This window comes from Trichosurus vulpecula, chromosome 6, assembly GCF_011100635.1.
Source record: "Trichosurus vulpecula isolate mTriVul1 chromosome 6, mTriVul1.pri, whole genome shotgun sequence".
Lineage (NCBI taxonomy): Eukaryota > Metazoa > Chordata > Mammalia > Diprotodontia > Phalangeridae > Trichosurus > Trichosurus vulpecula.
Window position 1 is genome coordinate 264,167,404 of NC_050578.1, and position 8,513 is coordinate 264,175,916.

Sequence of the window (8,513 nt, forward strand, 5' to 3'; positions counted from 1 at the left end):
CTTTGCCATCTATGTCTTCTAGCCATCATTCCTAATTTTCTCTGTGAAGCAGAACAAGTTGATTATCTCTTTTAAAAATAATAATTATGCAAATTCTTGAAGAAAACTTCCATCTCTTCCTCAGCATTTAGTCCCTAATCTCTCATTCTTGTGCTGCAATGGAAAGAACACTGGGTTATACAAGGTGTCCTAAAGATCTTATTGCAAATTTAGTTTCTAAAACTTAAAATAAGTTAAGACTTTTGGGACATTCAGTACCCCTATAGGACGTGGCTTCAAATAACTGGTCTATTACTTGTGACCTGCATTATTCTGATCAATAAGTTTATTGCATGTGGCTCACACTCATGTATAAAATGTGGGAGTTTGATGACATGAATTTTAATCAGCATTCCAGGCAAAAATTTATGAATCCATGAAGGTATTCTGTTGATAATGTAGTGCTTTCTACTGATCTTCGCACATCATGAGTTGTTGTCTTTCCAATATTTTTTCTTTCTTTTGTTCATTTTGGAAATTATCAATTTCCATTCTGAATATTGACACCCAAAATTAGATACAATGGTCCAAATGTGGTCTGGTTAAGGCAGAGTGCAACCAGCCTTTCACATCGTATTGTAGGATGTCTTGTCTGTTTTAATGAAGAAAAAAAAAATCTTCCACAAGAAAAAATGGTCAAGATTATCAATGGAATAAAAAAAGTCAAGAAATCTAGAACTATGAGATTTCAAACTGTATTTCAAAGCAGTGCTCTTGAACACAATCTCAGACTGGTTAAGAAATTAAGTGATGGATCAGTGGGGTACATTAGGTCCACAATACACAGCAGTAAATGATCATAGTAATCTATTATTTGATAAATACAAATATCTAAGCTTTTCAGAAAAGAATGCAGCATTTCCAAAAATTGCTGAGAAAACTGGTAAACAGACAGGCAGAAAGTAGACCAACAACTCACACTACATATCAACATAAAGTTAAAATGGCTTTATGTTATAGATATAAAGGATGATATCATAAGCAAAATAACTAAGCATGGAGAATAGATTAAGGGAGAAAAAAATATTTGTCAGTTCTATATATAACAGAAGATTTTTTAACCAAATAGAGGGTAGGTAGACAGCAGTTAAAATGTATAATTTTGATTACATTAAATTGAAAAGGGTTTAAACAAACAAAACCAAAGAATTCAAAATTACATGGAAAGCAATAATAAATTGATTTTTAAAAGCACATGGCAAATTTCTTTGATAAAAGCTTCAATTCTTAAATATAGAAATATCTGAGTGAAATTTATAAAAAAGAGCTTTTACTCAGTTGATAAACAGACAAAGGATATTTATAGGTAGTTTTAAGAGGAAGAAATAAAAAATCTCAATATTCATGGGAAAATGTTCTTAATCACTAACAATTAATAAACGCATAAATAAATGCAAGTTAAAACAACTCTATCAACTCACAGCTCTAAAACTGGCTTATATGAAAGAAAAGGAAAATAACAAATCTTCACGGAGATATGGAAAAATAGGTACACTAATTTACTGCTCAGGGAGTTGTAAATTGTTTAAACCATTCTGGAGAAGAACTGGGAACTATGCTGTTATAATATTAGGCACGGTGATTTTAATACCATCATGATAGTCTCCCCTTAAGGGAGACTATAGTTTATAGATATAGAATTTAGCCATGTAGGAGTACAGGAGATTTTATTTTTAAGGTTAATACAGCTGTATGTCCAAAATTAATACCTGGCAAACCACTATTTTCTCTTTCCTCTCTGCAGCTGTGTACTCTAAAAATCCACTATGTGCCATACCAAGCTCAAGGATTCAGTATCCCACATTCAGAAGGGCATATTGGAGCATACCATCCACTCTAAAAATCCACTATGTGCTATACCAAGCTCAAGGATTAAGTATCCCACATTCAGAAGGGCATATTGGAGTATACCATCCACTCCAGGGGTACTAAACTTTCCCAGCTAAATTGACTCATGTTTCTCTGCTCCCCAACACAATACAAACTGTATGTGAGTTTTACTCTATATTCATGTGCATTTTTCAATTGCATTAAGGGTCTCCTCCTTTTTCTTTCCTCCATATCCCCTGTTCCACTCTTCCCAATCACTTTTCAATAAAACTTTGCATTAGATTGACCTCCTTGTTTTGCATATTATTCTTGGCATTTAAGCTTTATAAGGGTTGTATTTTTTTCTAACTCTGGATATCTGTTTCCATTTCAATGGTAAGAAATTGAGGCAAACAAAGAAAAAGACACTTGACAATGTTCACACTGTTCCTACATAGCTGAGACAATTTTTGAACTCAGCACTTTCTGACTCCAGTCTCAGAATAAATTCACTGAGCCACTTAGAGATACTTGAGAAAAATTGCATTTGATCCTCACAATAATCCTGGCATGTAGATGTTGTTATAAACCCTATTTTACCATGAAGAAAAAAATGTCAGAAAGATGTTAAGTTTCTTGCCCAAAGTCGAAGAGCTTGTATATGAGGGTGAAGGAGAAATCAGTTTTTCCAAACTGCAGGCCCAGTTCTCTATCCACTGAACTACCTGGCTTCTAAAAAGCACTGCAATTCTCTAAAGCCAATCCACACTGTTCATCTACCCCTGCTTACTTTTGGTGGCCAATACAAAATCAATTTGTACCCATCTGTCCTAGAGATGCATCCAAAAAGGCAAGTTCTTCATCTCTCCCATCCAACTTCATGCTATATTTGGGGTACTAGATATTCTTCATCTGCTTGGTTTTCAATATGTAGATGGTTCAAATAATCTGTTCTTGGCCACAGACTTCTCACACAAGACTGTTCCATGTGCTTGGGTTTAATGCAATCATGGCATATCACCCACAAACAGAAGCCAGGAACACAGTAGGTATCTAACAAATGCTTCATGAAATTAAGTAGACCAGTGAACTTTGTTACTTATTACTGTCTGGGCAATTAGGATGGCATGATCATATAAAATTAATTAAAAATCTCCCTTGCTTCAGGGACATGACCTCAGGGGGACTGAGAAAACCATAAAATCCAAATCTAGTAGCTGGTAGTACATATAACATGAACAAGTAATGGCAGATTCTATCATCCAGATAAGCAGGTAACATTATTCTTTGTTTTTGATTTTCTAGTGCAGTAGGTGTGGAAAAAATAAGAAATCAAGAATCTCAATTCAAAAAGTTGATCATCATGCGTATTGTGGTTGTGAATAGGAGGATTCTGTGGCCTCGGGGTAAATTCACTCAAATTGAAATGTCATTAAATTATTCTAGGACAGACATCAGATTCTAGTTCCTAACTGTGACTATTGTCACAGACACTTTTTCTGAAATCAGAGAAATAAAACAGTTTTTGTTAAGGGATATTAATTCTTGATAATATGTGGGATTCCAGTGATCTTTTTTATGTTAATTTATTAATTTTTTGTTTTCAACATTCACTTCCATAAGTTTTAAATTTTCTCCCCCTCTCTCCCCTCTCCAACACTGCATGCAATCCAATATAGGCTCTACATATACATTCCTATTAAACATATTTTCACATTAGTCATGTCATATAGGAGAACTGGAACAAAAGATTCCAGTGACCTTTAAGATCAATTTGATGTAACCACATCATCTGCACAACAAGCATAATTATTTTAAACAGTCTCTTCATCTCTCTTTGAATAAAATACATTAAACACACCAAAACTGTTTGTCAACTTCACCTTCAGGGGGGAAAATATTTTCTCTCTGATAAGGCAAAGGGAAGGGAGACTGTAGAGTGAGTAGATATATGGAGTCTCCTTGGATGTCATACAATTAATGCCTGCTTGAGGTAGAGACTGCAATAGATATTGGACCTCTACCTTCAATGGTTTAGGTCCTTCCTTAAAAAGAGACTTCATCTCTTACTCGGCATTGGTCATCACTTTGCAATGTATAGTCACAGACAATGATCCCCAAATCATGGATATAGTACTTATCCTCTGACTGCTTAGCTTCAATAGCTAAGCTTGATAAAATAAGGTAAGCCTCATCAACAGCAAGCTTTATAACTACTTCAACACAATTCTTCCTTAAAGTGTTTTCATATGCTCTGTCCTACGTTAATATCCCATTATGATCTTTTGACCCATTGATTAGTTAAAATATTTTAAAATATATCTATATTATTGTCCTGCCCCACCAGTTGAATTAAGTAGTTTCATAATTCACTATTTTGTAAAATTAAACCACATTCATTATCTTCTTTGTGAAATGATGTTTATATCATATGATATGCTGTGGTATTATATCAAATGATACAACATGATATTTCAATTTCAGTGAATTCACCACATGGCACCTAAATTGATAAAATTCATTGTAATCAAGTGAAAAATCCCTTCTAACCTTTATCTAACACATTTCTACCCCTGAACTTCCAAGTTCTCTAGGCAAATAGTATTCAAAGTATGCTTTTTTTCCTTTTCTTCTCAGATTATGTTCCTTAGGTGGAAGAAATGATCAATCTGAATGAAAGCACAGGGATCCAGGTGACTGAATTTATTCTCATGGGGATCACAAACCGTCCTGAGCTAAAGGGCCCCCTCTTTGTTGTATTTTTCCTCAACTACATGGCCACAGCTGTGGGGAACCTAGGCCTGATCATTCTAACTAGCTTGGATCCCCACCTCCAAATCCCCATGTACTTTTTCCTCAGGCATCTGGCATTTGTGGATCTTGGCTATGCCACAGCTATTGGGCCAAAAATGCTGGTTAATTTCATACAGGAGAGAAATATCATTTCTTATAATGGATGTGCAATACAGCTAGTTTTCTTTGCTATATTTATTGCCAATGAACTTTTTGCCCTGTCAGCCATGGCATATGACCGTTATATTGCTATCTGTAAGCCCCTCCGTTATATGATCATTATGTCAGAAAGAGTATGTTGGATCTTAGTGGCTATCCCATACCTCTATAGCATCATAGTATCCCTACTGATCTCAATAAAGCTTTTTAAATTGTCCTTCTGCAAATCAAATGTAGTAAGACATTTCTACTGTGATGGTCCTCCCCATTGTCTATTGTATGCTCAGACACACATGAGATTGAATTAATCATCATGACCTTCGCTGCATTTAATTTGATTTCCTCCATCTTAATTATTCTTATGTCCTACACGCTCATTCTTGTAACCATCCTCAGGATAAACTCTGCTGAGGGTAGGCACAAAGCTTTTTCCACCTGTGGGTCTCACCTCACAGGGGTGGTTGTATTCTATGGGACACTTCTCTTCATGTATCTACAGCCCCAATCTAGCCATTCCTTCAACACAGAAAAGATGGCCTCTGTCTTTTACACTCTGGTCATCCCCATGCTCAACCTTTTGATCTACAGCTTTAGGAACAAAGAGGTAAAAAGTGCCTTGAAAAGACTCTTAAAAAAATCATGTAAGCCCTCTCTTTGAGGCCCAATGTAATATATGAGTCCATTGCACTATCAGATGCAAGTAGATATGTACTGGAATTCTGTCAAATTCTCCCTGATTTGTCTCTCATCTTTTGAAGAAAAACATCTCTCTTAATATGCAGTCAGAGAATGATTTTTAATTGGTTGTCAGTATTTTTTAAGTGTTCAATCTCCAATAAATGCTAGTTTAGTGGACCACTTAATTGAAGGGACCTATTAGAGTATGAAGTAAAAAATATCTCTATAAAACAATCTATATCATTATTTACTACTAAAATGAATACCCTACCATTAAATTTTCCTTGCCTGGAAAAATCCCTTGATAAGCTTTTAGAAAAGCCTGGTGCCAGGTACTGTTCTTGGCATTGGCTTACACAGGTAAACAAAATGTAGTTCTTCCCATCACTGAACCTACATTTTATTAAGGGAAACAACATGTGCATGAGAGCCATACTACCTGACACAGCAGCCAATACATTTTTGTATATCTCTTCTTGTTAAGATATTTATACTTTTTATTACCTCAATGTACCCTTTATGACTTCCAGTCTTTGCTGTTGGTCTTTTCAGGGAAGAAGAACAAGTTGATTCACAATTCTTTATAATAATTATCAAAATTCTTGAAAAAATTTCCATCTCTTCCCCCAGCTTGAGTCCCAGAGTTTTCATTTCTCTTTTGAGGATGGAAAGAACAGTGGATTATACAGGGTATCTCAAAAAATCTAAGGACAGATTTAAGTTTCTAAAGCTTAAAGTAAATAAGGCTTTTGGAACATTATGTACAGATAGAGGAGCTGGGTCTGAATAAAAGGTCTATTACTTGTGACCTGTGACATCCTGGGCAATAAGCTTATCCTCTCTGACTCCCATTCATCTATAAAATTTGGGAGTTTGATGACATAAATTTCAAGTGCTATTCCACTTAAAATTCTATGATACCATGAACCTATTCACTGAGCATAGAGTTTTCAACCACTACTCACATGGTATGTGTGTCTCTCTCTTCGAAAGTATTCTTCCCTTCCTCAGTTCACTCTGGAGCTTATTAATGTCCATCCTGAACACTGTCCCCTAAAACTGAATACGATGGCTCAAATGTGGTCTGGTCAAGACAGAATGAAACCAAACTGTCACATATTATGACAGGATACCATTTGTATCTTAATGAAAATCATGCTTACTTTCTTAGTTCATATATAATAGCCTAGAGTCACACTGAAATTGGAATACATTAAAAGCTCTAAGTTGTCTTCAAAAGAATGCATAAAATATGTTTTTCCTATTGTTCAATTATTAAGCTTTCTATAAAAACAAAATGAAATATAAGACTTTAAACCTGTTACATCTTAATTCTTTTATGGTTTTAATCTCATCTCTATGCATATCAAGTTTAAGAACCACTAAAAAAAGGTTTTGGCTTGTATGGGGAAAGGGGCCTAGAGGCAGGTCCTCCCAGGAGATTTTACTGGCTGATTAAGTAAGAAGGTTGCTTAGATCTGATTTTCTTGAATATTCTTCCAATATCCAATACAGAAGAAGACATGAAGTTCTATATTAGTTACAGCATGGTAGCCCCTACTCCAGTTTCCTTCAAGGAAAAGGGGCTTGGGTAAAAGTTTTGAAGAGGTTCGATGGGAAGAAATTTTGAAATACTAGCTTGAAAATAGAAAATCATGAGGAGGGAAAGCACTATGGAACTATCAAGTGATTTTAGTGTGAAATATATTAAAAAATAAAGTGCTGATAGTTGTCTTTTTCTAAGCAGTGTGTTTTTCTTAGGGATTAGATCTGCACAAAAATCTGGCAGTGCAAGATTTCCTTGGTTTAATAGGAAAACAAAATTATTAATTAATAAGTGTTTTATTGCTACAATATTTTAAAACATAGATTTTACATAGCATGGATGATTCTCATGTTTATACTCATTTATATTGAAAAAAATACCCATTGGAAAGTAAATAATCTAATCCTAAAGAAAGAGTGGGTCAAACAAGAAATCATAGAAGCAATTAATTACTTAATTTAAGAGAATGACAATAATGAGACAACATACCAAAACTTATGGGATGCAGCAAAAGAAGTTCTTAGGGGAAGTTTCACATCTCTAAATACTTACATGAATAAAATAGAGAAAAAAGAGATCAATGAATTGGACATGCAACTGAAAAAGCTAGAAAAAGAACAAATTTAAAATCCCCAATTAAATATTAAATTAGAAATACTGAAAATCAAAGGAGATATTAATAAAATTAAATCAAGAAAACTATTGAACTAATAAATAAAACTAAGAGCTGGTTTTATGAGAAAAAACTAATAAAATTGGTAAACATTCGGTCAATTTGATTTTAAAAAAAGAAAGAAGAAAACCAAATTACTAGTATCAAAAATAAAAATGAAAAAGGTGAATTCACCTCTAATGAAGGGGAAATTAAAACAATAATTAAGAATTATTTTGCCCAATTGTATGCCAACACATTTGACAGTCTTAGGGAAATGAATGAATATTTACAAAAAATATATAAATTGCCCAGGTTAACAGAAGAGGAAGTAAAATACTTAAATAATCTCATCTCAGAAAAAGAAATTAAGCAAGCCATCGATGAACTCTCTAGCAAAAGTCTCCAGGCACAGACAGATTTAAATGTGAATTCTATCAAACATTTAAAGAACAATTAATTTCCATACTTTATAGACTATTTGGAAAATAGGCAAAGAAGGAGTCCTAACAAATTCTTTTTATGACATAAATATGGTACTAGCACCTAAACCAGGAAGAGCCAAAACAGAGAAAGAAAATTATAGACAATTTCCTTAATGAATATTGATGCAAAAATTTTAAATAAAATATTAGCAGAAAGATTGTAGCAACTTGTCATGAGAATAATACACTATGACCAGGGAGGATTTATTCCAGGAATGCAAGTCTGGTTCAGTATTAGGAAAACTATCAGCATAATTGATCATATCAACAACAAAACTAGCAGGAACTATATGATTATCTCAATAGATGCAGAAAAAGCTTTTTAACAAAATACAATATCCATTCTTATTAA

At 33.9% G+C, this 8,513-nt stretch overlaps 1 pseudogene; it reads left to right on the forward strand.

Moving 5' to 3' along the window:
• The first annotated feature begins 4,505 nt into the window (after positions 1-4,505).
• On the forward strand, positions 4,506-5,458 carry LOC118853700 (annotated as a pseudogene).
• The last annotated feature ends 3,055 nt before the right edge of the window (positions 5,459-8,513 follow it).